This window comes from Artemia sp. Qi Xiang Cuo, chromosome 5 (assembly GCF_049724085.1).
Source record: "Artemia sp. Qi Xiang Cuo chromosome 5, ASM4972408v1, whole genome shotgun sequence".
Lineage (NCBI taxonomy): Eukaryota > Metazoa > Arthropoda > Branchiopoda > Anostraca > Artemiidae > Artemia > Artemia sp. Qi Xiang Cuo.
The window spans coordinates 13,726,823-13,742,304 of NC_142798.1; the positions used below are offsets into that span (position 1 = coordinate 13,726,823).

Genomic DNA, 15,482 nt, shown 5'->3' on the forward strand with positions numbered 1-15,482 from the left:
TGTTCCTTGTGTACATTTTATAGCCCTTTAACGGCGTTTTAGCATCGCATTTAACATTGGGAAAAGGATTATATTCCAAAGCTTTGACTTTACACAAAGTGATTTCCATAATTTTATGAATATATATGTGACAATATCCAATGATCTGATTTTTGTTTGTGTATCTATGTGATAATAAACCAATAAAATAATTATCTTTTTTGTTTTTGTCTGCGGGCTATGGTCGTTATTAAGTAATGTATCATTTTTCCAACCAATACATAAGGGCTGGGACACAATTTTAAGAATTTGTTCTGGCTATAACTCTATTGCGCCAAAAAGAACCTCTGACTGAATCAAAATGTTGACATTAAAACGCATTGGGTCACAGAGTATCATTATAGTAATCGGAGGTCCGACTCAGTGAAATTATGGGATACAGAAATTGCAGAGCACACACGGACAGTGCTTGAACTAACACAGGAGAAATCAAGCCGGTGGGCGTCCTCGTCAATAATTTTCCCCAAACTGTTGGACAGGAAAGTAAGCACGGTCGAGCATTTTCTGAACATAGCGTGCTGGAATTTCTGTAAAGTCTCTAGAGTTCCACATGGGGTAGCGGTTTATCGCAATTCTACTAAATGCAGCCTCAAAATAGTTTCTATACTGGAACTGAACTTCCGCAAACCAGGGAACGAATTGAAAGGTGGATAATGCCAGTAGGATCAAAGGACCTGAATAGTGGTGAGTATTTCTATAAAATGGCCGTGACCATTAAAAGTAAAGTTAAATTTTGGGCAAAAAATTGTCTGGCTTATTTTTGGCTTGTTTTTCAAAGGCTGCGGCTTACTTTTTTGTTCACAATCTGGCAACACTGGGCTGGCTCTCAAATTCTGGAACTGGCTGGCTCTGCATAGGAAATTGAAAAAAAATTATGGTTTTTGGTTCTCATGAACTTTGATTGAAATCCAACTGTTCTTGGCTTGCTAAAAGTAAAATTGGCAATATTATTTTGTTACTGTCATTGTTATCCTCATTCACAAATCTTTTAAATAATAGGGTGTATTAAGTTTTCCTAGCGCATAGAAGGCCTCCAAAAATTATGGATAAATTTTTCGCAATTCATATTATTGACTTACAAATAAAGTAAACACCACTGGATGCCTTTTTTATGCTCTTTCCAAATATAATACTAATTTTTGTTGGAAATGAATTTTTCCCCACCCATATATATAGGCTACCAATTCAGGGAATATATTTTGGTAAAGTTCTACAAAATCATATTATTGAGTTAGGACAAAAGTAAATACACCATTCAATGCCTTTTTTTATGCTGATTATGAATATAAAAAGAATTTCTATTAGAAAAGAATTTCAGCCCCCCCTCCTATATATGCCAATTCAGGGTTAGGGTAGGTTAGGTATATATAGGGGGGGGGCTGAAATTCATTTCCGATAGAAATGATTATTATATTTGTAATCAGCATAAAAAAAGGCATCAAATGGTGTATTCACTTTATTCCTAACTTAATAATATGATTTGGTAGAACTTTACCCAAATATTGGTATATATATAGGGGTGGGGGTAAAATTCATTTCTGACAGAAATGATTATTGTCTGGTATATGTCAAGGATGTTTACTATCTCCAATATTATTTGCAATATTGGTAAATTTTTACTAAATCATATTATTGACTTACAAATAAAGTATACAGTTACAAATATAATAATCATTTTGGTAAATATTTACCAAATCATATTATTGAGTTAGGAATAAAGTGAATACACCATTTGATGCCTTTTTTTTATGCTCATTATGAATATAATAATCATTTCTATTGGAAATGAATTTCAGCCCCCCCCTATATATGCCAGTTCATGGTATATATTTCTACATTAGGGGGGTGGGGGTGGGGGCAAATTTCGTTTCTGATGTAAATGGGAGGTAATTTTAAACTTTACCCCCACCCCCTCCTAATGTAGAAATATATACTCTGAATTGGCCTTATATAGGGGGGGGGGGGCGAAAATTCATTTCCAATAGAAATGATTATTATATTTGTAATCAGCATAAAAAGGCATCAAACAGTGTATTCACTTTATTCCTAACTCAATAATATTATTTTGTATATATTTACCATCATTTCTGTCAGAAATGAATTTTAGCCCCCCCCCCTATATATGTCAGTTCAGGATATATATTTGCACATTTGGGGGTGGGGGTTAGGTTAGGTTAGGGGATTGGGGGCTAAAATTCATTTCCAACAAAAACAATTATTATATTCATAATCAGCATAAAAAAAGGCATCAAATGGTATAGGCTATTCACTTTAGTTGTTACTCAATAATATGATTTGGTAAAAATTTACTGCAATATTTATAGACTTTTTGCTTCAAGCTTGCCACTGTAGAGAAGGATAAAACTAAGCCCCAAGCATCAAATACACAATTATGATTTTGCTCACAATATTGCTCTCACAGCTCACTGCCAAGAGGACATTCAACATAATCTAGGCCTAAATGAAATAGCAGCAAAAGCTGCCCTATCGGCCTAAAGATTAATGTTGATAAAATGAAAAGTATGTCAAAGAGAGTTATGACAACCTTTACAGCTGGCATTTGATACAAAGGCAATAATATAGAGGAGGTCAGAGAATTTAAGTACCTAGGTAGTACAGCAACCCAAGATGGGAATTTGTGATTGAGAAGTCATGCTTTGCATAGTGTATGCAGCTGGAGGATTTTCTCTGTAATATTTAAAGATGTCAAAACTATTCCCAGAAGTTGAAATTGTGATTGTTTAGGAGTAATGTACTCTGTACTTTTGAACATATACAAGTCTTGGAGTCTTTCAAAGAATGGTGAGAAAAGACTAATCAGCTTTGGGAACAATTGCCTACATAAAATCTTTGTGATATATTAGGCTGACAGAGTAACAAATGCCCAGATAAGGGGAGATACCAAACAACCACTGGTGACCAACAGGATCAGAGTGAGAATATGGAAAGTACTGGGTGCATATGACAAGTATAAGTGATGGGCACCTCCCACACAATGTATAGTTTTGTAGCCCATACAGCATTTGAAGGAGTAGAAGACAAAACAGCACACTTGGTTGAGCTCTAGACAAAGAGGCAACAAATCTCTAAAACATGCTTAAGGAAGTTTGGTCTTTGGCACAAGATTGGCCAAGTTGGAGGTCAACTGTTGCTGTCGTTCCCCCCCCCCCCAGGTATAGAATGATCTAAGTAAGTAAAAGTAGGCCTAGCTTGAGCCCCCAATTAGTCATACAGTGGCTAATCTTGGACAAATGACCTCATTGAAAAGTATATTTCCTTAAAATAGACAACAGACTCCTTGTCTTGAAATTTATGTATATATGTTTACATAGTTATGACTGGTTGATTAAACCCTAGCACTGCGCTGGTGGATTGACCAAACGCTGCCAACAAGAGGCCCAGTTGACCACTGCCAAAGTGTTGCTATGCTGCAGCTGCGCCACCACCACCAGAGGTGGCGGCGTTTGGCTGACTTTGAATTAATTTTGCAGCAATTCTTTATTGCATGAACTGCAAAGTCAGAGCTTTTCTTTCTTGTGTGGTTTAGTATTTGGGTTTTCCTGATTAGAATCAAAAATGGCTTGCACTATCCCCAAATTTTTGGGTATTTCCCCAAAAATATATGCATCACCACAAAAAAAGAATTTGGTTCCCCCAAAATCACCCAATCATGGTGCCACCCCTAGTAATTTATCACCAGTGACTTTCCCTGCCAAATATTACTTTGCATACCATAATTCTTCACTACTATCTTATTTGTTAAATTTTGTTTCTTTTGTTACTTTGCATAGAAAGCAGACAGATGCAATTGCAATATACACAGTTCTTCATATTTTGACAAAAATATTGTCTTTATGAAATGAGTTTAAATCATTTCAAATGCAGTTTGCCAATGGCTATATCTTACATCATTTGTAGTCAAGAATTTTATTTTTAAGTTGAATAGAATGTATTCACTACTGTACAGCTTCAGTTGAATTTTGAAATTGATAGTCAACAAATTGTTTCTACAGCTGAATCTTAAGTTTGCAGAATTCTGTTTTCTTTTGCTGTTTTTAGATACGATTTTCTTGATGTTTAATATTTAATTTCTGAACGCCTGATAGATTAAAGAAAATACAATCTTATTTTTGAAAAATGTAACCCCCCCCCCCCCTCCCCCAAAAAAAATCTTCTATTGAGACAAAATTTAGCTATAGACTACGCTATGTACAAGGTTGGGGAATTAAAGATTGAAACAGAAGTTACCTCAAAAATGTGATTTTAAAAAAATTTGTAAATTATTGCCTATAGGGGGATAGGGGGCTATCATTTTTAAACAATAATACCTCTTTTTTTTATTGAAAGCAGGGATGGCAAAAAGATAGTTATTTTTTTCATTTAAAGTGGAGACAGAAGAAAATGATATCAAAATTCCCTGGAAACCATCAAAATATTTTGATAGACCCAGAGCCCCCCATTGGGACTTGTTTATTGTCTTAGGTATTTTGAAATTTCTCAAAGGCTACTGGCCTAATTTGGCTTTTGTGTGTGCTCCTTTTTAATTAGATTCTATGGATCTTATTAAACGCCATTGCAAATCTATGACTCAGTTTTCCAATAATTTGAGATATATCTGAGTAATTTTATATTTTTGTTGTTGTCATTGTACCCCTTTACTCATACCCTCATTTTTTTTTCCAAGGAACACTAAGCTGTTTAATGTTATTTTGCATGTTTGTTTGAACCATACAGTGACCTAGTTAATTGTTAAGTAAATCATTTTTTTAATGTAAAGCAGAGATGTTATCCTATCAAGGTGGTATCCAGAGGGCGGGGGGGGTCGGGAGGTATTACATTTAAATGATAATATGTCAAATTTTTTTATTGAAAGCAGGGATGCCAAAAAGTTAATTATTTTTTTTTTATTTAAAGCAGAGATGGTATTCTATCATGGCGGTATCCCAAGGGGGGGGGGATAGGGAGCTATCATATTTAACTGATAATACCTCGATTTTTTTTGGAAAGCAGGGATGCCAATAAGTTAACTATTTTTTAATTTAAAGCAGAGATGGTATCCTATCAAGATGGTATCCAGATGGGGGGGGGGGGGCATAGCGAGTTATTATGTTTAAGTGATAATACCTTGAAATTTTTTTATTGAAAGCAGGGATGCCAAAAAGTTTTGTTTTTATTTAAAGTAGATACGGTATTCAAATCAAGGTGGTATCCAGAGGGGGGGGGGTTAGGGCGGTATTATATTTAAATGATAATATCTCATATATATTTATTTTTTAAAGCAGGGATGCCAAAAAGTTAAATATTTTTCTAATTTCAAGCAGAGACAGTATCCTATCAATGTGGTATCTAGAGGGGGGGGGGGTAGGGAAGTATTGTATTTAAATGATAATATCTTGAATTTTTTTTATTGAAAGTAGTCATGTCAAAAAGTTAATTTTTTTTTTAATTTAAAGCAGAGAGGATCTTATAGAGCATTATATGGCTGCTTTAAAAAAATACAAACGGGAGTGTGAAAGGAGGTGAGAGACTTTTACAAGAATTAACTAAAAAAAACTTTTTCCACAAAATAAGTTTTTCAAAGAAAAGTAAAGAACTCCATTAAACAAAAAATGAGCAAAAATAAAATCAAATAATCTACCAAGCATGAAACTACCACAAATCAGCATTGATAAATAAATGAAACCCAAAACAAACAGAAATTACAATAAAATACCGAGTCAAATGCAAAACGAGCAGAAATTAACATAAGTTGGGCTCAAAACTCCTATGCCTTCCAGAGGCCAGAACATAATTAGCACTTTACTGAAAAAATATAAATGTTTTTACTTTTATAACTTTAATAAATCAAATAATATTAACATTTTGATTACTAAATATCAGTATATGTACCGTATATTAAACTGACATTGCACATTCATTTGTATTTTGTCAATAAAAACTTATATGTCCCCAGGGCATAACTTATAACCCTTGCCCTGAAGACTTTGGGGGGAGTGTTCTAATCAAAGGTACAATTTCCTGAACTTTAAACTGTGTGAAACAAAATGGCTATCTCAAAATTTTGATTGGCTGTTTTTGGGGAATTGGTGGATGTGAAAGGGGTGTTAGTTGCCTTCCAATCACTTTTGACTATTAAAAAAGGTAGTAGCCCTTTCAATTTCCAATCGAATGAGCTCTTTTTGAAGTTTCTATGATAACGCGTTCTATAAAAACCTTATAAGCCCCAAGGGCATAACTTACAACCCTTGCCCTGAGGGCTGTGGGGGGGGGGTTGTAATCCTCAAAGACCTAATTTCCAGAACTTTCAACTACGTTTAACAAAATGGCTATCTTAAAATTTTTATTGGATGTGTTTGGGGAAAAGGTGGGCATGAGAGGGGGCGTAGTTGCCCTCCAATCACTTTTGACTATTAAAAAAGGCACTAGCCCTTTGAATTTCCAATCCAATGAGCCTTTTTTGAAGTTTCTATGACAACGCTTTCTATAAAAACCTTATATGCCCCCGGGCATAAATTACAACCCTTGCCCTGAGGGCTCTGGGGGAGTGCCCTCCTCAAAAACATAAATGTCTATCTGGAAATCAACTACGCTGAACAAAATGGTTATCTAAAAATTTTGATTGGATGTGTTTGGGGAAAAAGTGGGTGTGAGAGGGGGGCTAGTTGCCCTCAAATTACTTTCAACTATTAAAATGGGCACTAGACCTTTGTCTAGTGCCCTGAAATTTGATTCCTGAACTTAATTCTTTGAATAATTTCCTGAAATTTAGAATGTGTGGAACAAAAAGGCTATCTCAAAATATTGATTGGATGAGTTTTGGGAAATGGTGGGCATGGAAAGGGTGTTAGTTGCCTTCCAATCATTTTTGACTATTAAAAAGGGCACTAGCCATTTCAATTTCCAATTGAATGAGCACTTTTTGAAGGTTCCATGACAATACGATCTATAAAAACCTTATATGGCCCAAGGACGTAACTTACAACCCTTGTCTTGAGGGCGGTGGGGGGGGGGGTTGTCATCATGAAAGATATTATTTTCACAACTTTCAACTAAGTTGAACCAAATGACTACCTCAAAATTTTGACTTGATGTGTTTGGGGGAACGATGGGCGTGAGAGGGGGGTTAATTGCCCTCCAATCACTTTCGACTATTAAAAAGGCCACTAGCCCTTTTAATTTCCAATCAAGTGAGCCTTTTTCGAAGTTTCTATGACAATGCTTTCTATAAAAACCTTATGTGCCCCCAGGGCATAACTTGCAACCCTTGCCCTGAGAGCTGTGGGGGAGTGTCCTCAAAAACATAATTTCTATGTGGAAATCAACTATGCTTAACAAAATGATTATCTTAAAATTTTGATTGGATGTGTTTCGGGAAATGGTGGGTGTGGAAGGGGTGTTTGCCTTCCAATCACTTTCAACTATTAAAAAGGGCACAAGCCACTCCAATTTCCAATTGATTGAGCCGCTTTCGAAGTTTCTACAACAACTTTTTCAATACGAAGTGCCCTGGTCTAAAGGAAAAAAAATAATAAATAATACATTGTGCCAACATCATTCTTATATGCCCCCGGGACATATCTTAAGACCCTTCCCCTGAGGGTTTTGGGGGAGTGACCTCCTCAAAAACATATTTTCTATCTGGAAATCAACTACGCTGAACAAAATGGCTATCTCAAAATTTTGATTGGATGTGTTTGGTGGAATGCTGGGAGTGGAGGGGGTGCTAGTTGCCCTCGAATCACTTTCGACTATTAAAAAGGGCACTAGCCACTCCAATTTTCAATCGAGTGAGCCCTTTTCCAAGTTACTATAACAATTCTTTCAATACAAAGTGCCATGGCCTAAGACCAAAAACTAAAAATGAATAATACATTGTGCCAACATTGTTCTTTACTTAGGCAGTGCTATTGCGCTGTGTATGATATGACAGTTTGGTTGCTACCAGTAACTAATAGGTGGAGTATTCTATGAAAGCGTACTGTCAATGAGTAGAGAAAATACATTTGTAAATTTAAGCTTTGATTTGAGAAAGACTGATGAAAAAATTAATGTTTGCAGTCAACACTGATCGCGCCAGCGGCCCGCCGCCGCTTCTGTTTTTGGCCCCACTGCCACCGGTCTTCCCTCATCAGCTTGGCACCGGGGTGTATGGCTGATAGTTAGGATTAGGCTAGACTGGCCCCTATTTGGGACTGGCTGGGTACAGTTTTGGAAAACTTCTGAGTATTTGAATCTAGGTAAATATTTCTCCTATAGCATAGCCTATTTAAATAGGCCACTATTATTTTGTTTCATAGCTCTTGTCTTAGATTAAATCTGTCTAAGAGTGAGCCTGTCTATGATTTTGATAGCTTACCTTTTTTTCTTACTTTAAGATTATTTGCCCAAGATTTGACAACTAGTTTAGCTACTTTTTGATTTCTTGGAAAGGAGTTAAGCTAGGAAAATAAAACTCAGGGATTGATTTACAGACTTAAGTATGTCATTGGAAGGTATTTTGAAGTACCCACCTCCACTCCTTTCCCCTCAAGAGGATACTGATCTTTGATGAACTTCAAAATCTTTGTGTTTCGAAAGTGAAACCTTGGAAAACAAATCTTGTGCTTAGATTAAACACAACAGAGCTGTTTTCAGCTTCACAACTTTGCTCAATCCCAATTTATAAGGTTTCAAAGGTCTGCAAATATATCTTCTAAATTTAGAAAAAAATCTCATGACTTAAAATTCTACCTAAATAACAGTGTTTGCGTTTTCAAGATTAAAACCAGAAAACAAATGAAACCCAAAATTGACAATTAAGATAAAATATTATTTTGTAAAAATTCAATAGGTATAGTCAAGGGGTTACCTGTCAAGTAGGCAAATTTTTATGACTAAAAAATCAGAAGAGGGTTAACATATTTGCTTGGCAATACCTTCCCTGAGTAGGTTTTTGCCCTGGATTCATTACTGAAAGTCTCATTTTCCTAACTTAACCTCTTTTTAAGGTAGCAAAAAGTAGCTAAGCTAGAATTTTACCATTAGGAGCTGCCTGGTAGTTTGGAAATTAGTTAGCCTAAGTTAAGTGAGTAAAACTTTCAAGAATGAACCCAGGGTTTAAACTATGAGAGGTGTTGGCAAGCTACTATGTCTACATTTTTGTTGTTTCTAGAGTTTAGAAAATTGAATACATGACTGGTTTATCTGAATTCTTAAAAAAGAGCTTTACCTTAATCGCTTTCAATCGCTTTTTCATTGGCTTTAGTTTTCAAAATTAGAATCCTGGTATCTACTTAGTAGGTCAATGCCACATAAGGAAATCTAATAAAAAAAAACAGTATACCCAAAGAAACAATTCTCACTTCATAATATGCCTTATGCTACATGCTTCTCTCTGGTTGCTTTTGCTTTACAGTGTAACTGTATCTTGTATGGTAAAATCCCACCAAATAGAAGAAAACATAGTTGTTGAGGCTGGTGTAAACTTTACCATAGCTTTTGCCCTCCAAAAATTCTGTTTCTTTATGGTTTCTAGGCTTTAATGCAGAAAAAAGACCTTCTTTAGTTAAGAAGAGGTTATTTCTAATACTGTAAATTTTTCTTATATTTACCAAGATGGTATAGAATCCAAAAGATTATTTTGGACTTGCTGACCCACTAGTGCTGCTTGACCATATCACTAAACATCTGAAAGCTGATACTAAAAAAAAAAAAAAATTTTAATAATAAAAAAAAAAAAAAAACAGTGATCCTCTCAGCTTTTTTTTTCTTGATTTGTAATTAATGGACATAACACTGTTCTTTTTAATGCTTTGCTTTTTTCTGTATTCTTTGCAGGTTATATTTTATTTCTTTTCTTCTTTTGTCAGCATTCATTTTTGTAATATTATAAGCTATAGATGTACTTACGTACTTGCTTAAATGCTGAAAGTCTTAATTTTAAAAAGCTTACAAAACTCAAGGTGCTATCAGAATCAAATCAAATTGATGATATATCTGTTATAGATGTATGGCCTATGACCCAGGGACCCTTTGTCTGTTAAACTATTCAGAGTTTATCTAACTCTATCCTTTAGGTCACCCACTTGAAAAAAGGTGATGGTGTCTTTTTCATTACTAAGAGCAACTTTTATCCCAAGATTGTTCAAGTCCTTAGTTTATCCAAGTATGATGAAATCCTCCGGCTAAGTATCAGATCAAAACTATTCCCCTGTCCCTTTATGATTATTAATTAAAAAAAACTTTTTCCACAAAATAAGATTTCCAAAAAAAGTAAAGAATTCCATTAAACCAATAATGAATAAAAATAGAATCAAATAATCTACCAAGCCTTCAATTATCACAAATCAGTATCAATAAATAAATGAAACCTAAAACAAACAGAAATTAAAATAAATAACAGAGTCAAACTCAAAATGAGCAGAAATTAATGTGAGTAGGGTTCTAAACCCCAATGCTCTTATATGCCTCAAGGGCATAACTTACAACCCTTTACCTAAGGGATATGGGGGGGGGGGTTGTCATCCTCTTAGACATAATTTCCACGCCTTTCAACTATGTTGAACAAAATGGCCATACCAAAATGTTGATCAGAAATGTCTAGGGAAATGATGGGCTGGAGGGGGGATGACGCTCCCTCCGATCACTTTTGTCCATTAAAAAATAGCCCTCTCAATTTCCAATCAAATGAGCCCTTTTTTAAGTTTTTATGACAACGCTTTCTATAAAAACCATATATGCTCCCAGGGCATAACTCACACGATCAGTCCTGGGGGCCATGGGTGGGAGGGGGGTCATACTTCCTGACATAATGTGCAGATCCTTTAACTACATTCAAAAAAATGGCTATATACAAATGTTGGTTGGAAGTGTTTAGGGAAATGATAGGCATAGAGGGGGGGGGGGGAGGGGAGGAGCATTTGCCCTCCAATTGCTTTTGATTATTAATAAGGGTACTATCCCTCTCAATTCCCTATTGAATGACCCCTTTTTGAAGTTTCTACAACAACACTTTCTATAAAAACCTTATATGCCCCCAGGGCATAACTTAAAACCTTTGCCCTGGGGGCTCTGGGGGTTAGTCATCCTCAAAGGCATAATTTCCGCACTTTTCAAGTATGTTGAACAAAATGGTTATCTCAAAATTTTGATTGAATGTGTTCAGGGAAATGGTGGGCATGAGAGGGGAATTAGTTGGCCTCCAATAACTTTCAACTAATAAAAAGGGCACTAGCCATTTCAATTTTCAATCAAATGAGCCCTGTTTGAAGTTTCTACAACAACTTTTCTATAAAAACCTTATATGTCCCCAGGGCATAACTTACAACCTTTGCCCTGAGTGTTATGGGGGGGGGGTAGTCATCCTCAAAGACCTAATTTAGAGAATTTTAAACTACGTTGAACAAAACGGCTATCTCCAAATTTTGATTGGATGCGTTTTTTGGAAAGGGTTGGCGTGAGAGGGTGGTTAGTTGCCCTTCAATCACTTTTGACTATTAAAAAGGGTACTAGCCCTGTCAATTTGCAATCAAATGAGCCCTTTTTTAAGTTTCTACAACAATGCTTTCTATAAAAAACTTATCTGCTCCCAGGGCATAACTTACAACTCTTACCCTGAGGGCTCTGGGGGGTTTTCATCTTCAAAGACCTAATTTTCACAACTTTCAACTATGTTGAAACAAGTGGCTATCTAACAACTTTGATTGGATAGTGTTTGGAGAAATGGTGGGCATGAGAGGGGGGTTAGTTGCCTTCCTATCCTTTTCTACTATTAAAAAGGGCACTGGCCCTTTCAATTTCCAATTGAAATTGAGCCTTTTTGAAGTTTCTGCAACAACCCTTTCTATAAAAAAAACCCTATATGCCCCCAGGGCATAACTTACAACCCTTACCCTGAGTGCTTTGGGGGGTGTCATATTCAAAGATCTAATTTCCTGAAATTTCAACTACGTTGAACAAACTGGTTGTCTCAAAATTTTGATTGGATGTGTTTGGGAAAGTTGCCCTCCAGTTATTTTCAAAGTTTTAAAAAGGGCATTAGCCCTTTCAATTTCAAATATAATGAGCCCTTTTTGAAGTTTTTTTTGACAATGCTATCTATAAAAACCTTAAATGCCCCCAGGGCATAACTTACAACCCTTGCCCTGTGGGCTGTGAGGGGGGGGGGGGTTGTCATCCTCAAAGACCTTCCAGATACTTCAACTTCGTTGAACAAAATGGCTATCTCAAAATTTTGATTGAATGTGTTTGGGGAAACGGTGGGCGTGGGAGTTACCGTCCATTCAATTTCGACTATTAAAAAGGGCACGAGCCCTTTCAATTTCCAATCAAATAAACCATTTTTAAAGTTTCTACAACAACCCTTTCTGCTAAAACCTTATATTCCCCCAGGGCATAACTTACCACCCTTACCCTGAGAGCTCTTGGGGGGGGGGGGGTGTCAACCTCAAAGACCAAATTTCCAGAACTCAACAATGTTGAACAAAATGGTTATCTCAAAATTTCGATTGGATGTGTTTGGGGAAAAGGTGGGCGTGAGAGGGGTTTAGTTGCCCTCTAATCAGTTTTGACTATTAAAAACAGCACTTGCCATTTCAATTTTCAATTGAATGAGCGCTTTTTGAAGTTTTTACAACAACACTTTCTATAAAAACCTTATATGACCCTAGGGCATAACTTACAACCTTTGCCCTTATGGCTCTGAGGGGGTTATCATCCTCAAAGACCTAATTTCCAGAACTTTCAACTACGTTGAACAAAATGGCTATTTCAAAATTTTGATTTCATGTGTTTGGGTGCATGAAAAGGGGGGTTAGTTGCCCTTCAATCACTTTCAACTATTAAAAAGGACTCTAGGCCTTTCAATTTCCAATCGAATGTGCCCTTTTTATAAGTTTCTATGACAACGCTTTCTATAATAACCTGAAATGTCCCCAGGGCATAACTTACAACCCTTGTCCTGAGGGCTATGGGGAGGGGGGTGTTGTTATCCTCTAAGACTGTTTTCACAACTGAGGTCTGACTGGGAGAGGGGGGGGGGTATAAACATGAATTTGTTTTTGGTACTCTGTTTTAAAAGATTTTAGAAGTGTTTCAGTTGGGAGGAATGTTCAATGGAGGGGGAATTTCCAGGTGCCAAAAAATTCCGACAAAGCAGCAGGGCATTTTCAGGCATGATTTACAGAAGAAATGTGAAATTAAATTAAAAAACTTAAGGTTTATCAACTGAAAGTAAGGATCAGAATTAAAACTCAAAACAGACAGAAATTATTACATGTATGAGAGGGGCTGTACTATCTTCTACCTGTCAATCGTTCCACTAACTTTTGCTAAACCTGTAAAACAAATTCTTATTTCAACTAACTGGCCTTTTAGTTTAAGCTGTCGTATTGCAAGGGAGGGGAGGGGGGGGGGGCTGTAAACCGCATTTTTATGATATTTGACTATATCGTAAGAACAGTATCAGAAGAACAGTCGTTTTCAAAGAATTTGGAAAACAGTCAAAATTTGGTAAAAAGAGCCATGCATTGATGTGAGACCAATCCACCTCACGCACGAAATAATTTCTGTTCTTTTCAAGTTTTAATGTTGCCCCTTAGTAGAATGCATCTATGGAATTTGCATAAAGCTATAGGAATTCCCATGCTATTTGCGTGAAGCTATACACCTTTTCAAAGAGAGTGAGTACCCCCCTCACATGGCCTTATACTTTGCATAAAGCTATAGGAATTACCATGCTATTTGCTGGGACGTATACACCTTTTCAAAGAGAGTGAGTATCCTCTCACACCTATGTTCCCTTGGTACCTTTCCAAACAAAGTGATTAAAAAACACGTCTTTAGCAACTTCGTTCATCATGATAGTGTAGAAAGTTTCAATTGCACATGGAATTACACAAGAATATACAGTGCAGTTTGACGTGCACATTGCAAAAAGCGACCAATCCTTTTATATTATATACCTATAAAGTGATCAAACAGGTTTTGGAAGTATAATTGTGATTGTATAACGCAACCAGGCTGGTTTTTGAGACACTTTCATCATAACATGTTTTCTTTTTTTTTGTTTTTTTTAAACCAGAAACTAGAAATTATCAAATTGCGTAATCAAAAGAATGGTCTCATTCTAGAAATACCGGTTTACAGTTGGTTATAATCATGCTTTTTTTAACCAGAAACTAGAAATTATCAAATTGCGTATTTAGGAATGATTTTGTAGGAAAAGCTGTCTATCACCCTTGGATTATCCAATGTTCCATTTCTTTGAAGTATGTGCTATCAGACTGGTTTCTGATTTTTTGGACAATTCCCTTTAGTCAAGACTAGTTTGTTAGGAATGTGTCGCTAGATAGCATTTGCGAATTGGATCGTATGAAGGTGGAGAAAAAAAGAAAGGGTATAGCATTTGCGAATTGGACTATACGAACGATATTAATTGAATAATAGGAAAAAAAAACAGAGCTAGGTTAGGTTGGAATTGCATGGGGTTTGAGTTGCATGAGGGTTCAGTTAAAGAGTGCTCAGTTGCACGAGGGTTCAGATGCATGGGGATTCAGTTGCTTGGGGTTCAGTTACACGGGGATTCAGTTACAATGGAACCCATACAAAAACAATAGGGCACACACACAAGCCAATTAGGCCAGTGGCCTATGAGAAATCGTAAAATACCCAAGACAATGAACAAGTCCCAATGGGGCAAGTATTTAGTTAATATAATGCTTGGAATTGAAATTAATTTTTGAGGGGGGTGTAAAAATGGTACTTAATTAATATCCCGGTAAACATACGACTAGAAATGCTTCAGGAGAAAAGGACTATTGCTTCTTTCTGAACTAATCGCAATTCCTTGACAAATATTTTTTTTTACTTTATTGCTATTAATCAAAACATTGCATTGTCTATGCCACACCAAACTAGCGAATATTTATCGTGACTTTTTAGGTGTTCAATTTTTTTTTCAGTGTAATTAATAACATAAAAGAATAATGAAATTTAAAATTGGCTAAGCTCTAGTTTGACTACTTTATATGAAGTGATGGAGTGGGGGCAATTATTCACTTAAAATAATTCTAGGAAGGCGGAAATAAAGTTCTGAGGGAGGTGTAAAAATGGTACTTATTTACTACCTTGGTAAACATGTGACTTGAAATACTTCATAAGAAATAGACTATTGCTTCTTTCTGAACTTTCTGGGGAGGGAGTTGGGGCAAGTATTTAGTGAATATAATGCTAGGAAGGGGAAAATTAAGTTTTGAGGGGGGGTGTAAAAATGATACTTATTCAATACCCCGGTAAACATCTGACTTAAAATGCTTCAGGAGAAATAAGGCTATTGCTGCTTTCTGAACTAGTCGCAGTTCCTTGACAAATATTTTTTTATTTCCCAAGTATCCGTCAATAGATGTTGATAGAGAATTTATTCATTCTTATACTTAGATTTTCTCTATGTTAACCTATCTATCCGA

The 15,482-nt window shown here is 36.0% G+C and overlaps 1 protein-coding gene across 2 annotated transcripts in view; it reads left to right on the forward strand.

Moving 5' to 3' along the window:
• The first annotated feature begins 853 nt into the window (after nt 1–853).
• The window catches only part of LOC148951835 (RUN and FYVE domain-containing protein 2), a 153,908-nt gene continuing 139,279 nt past the window's right edge, over nt 854–15,482 (forward strand). The window contains exon 1 of one of the 2 annotated variants that reach the window (XM_089088740.1): nt 854–971. The gene's annotated coding sequence lies outside the window, so the exon portion shown is untranslated. The remainder of the gene's footprint in view (nt 972–15,482) is intronic. The other variant, XM_089088741.1, reaches the window with a different exon arrangement.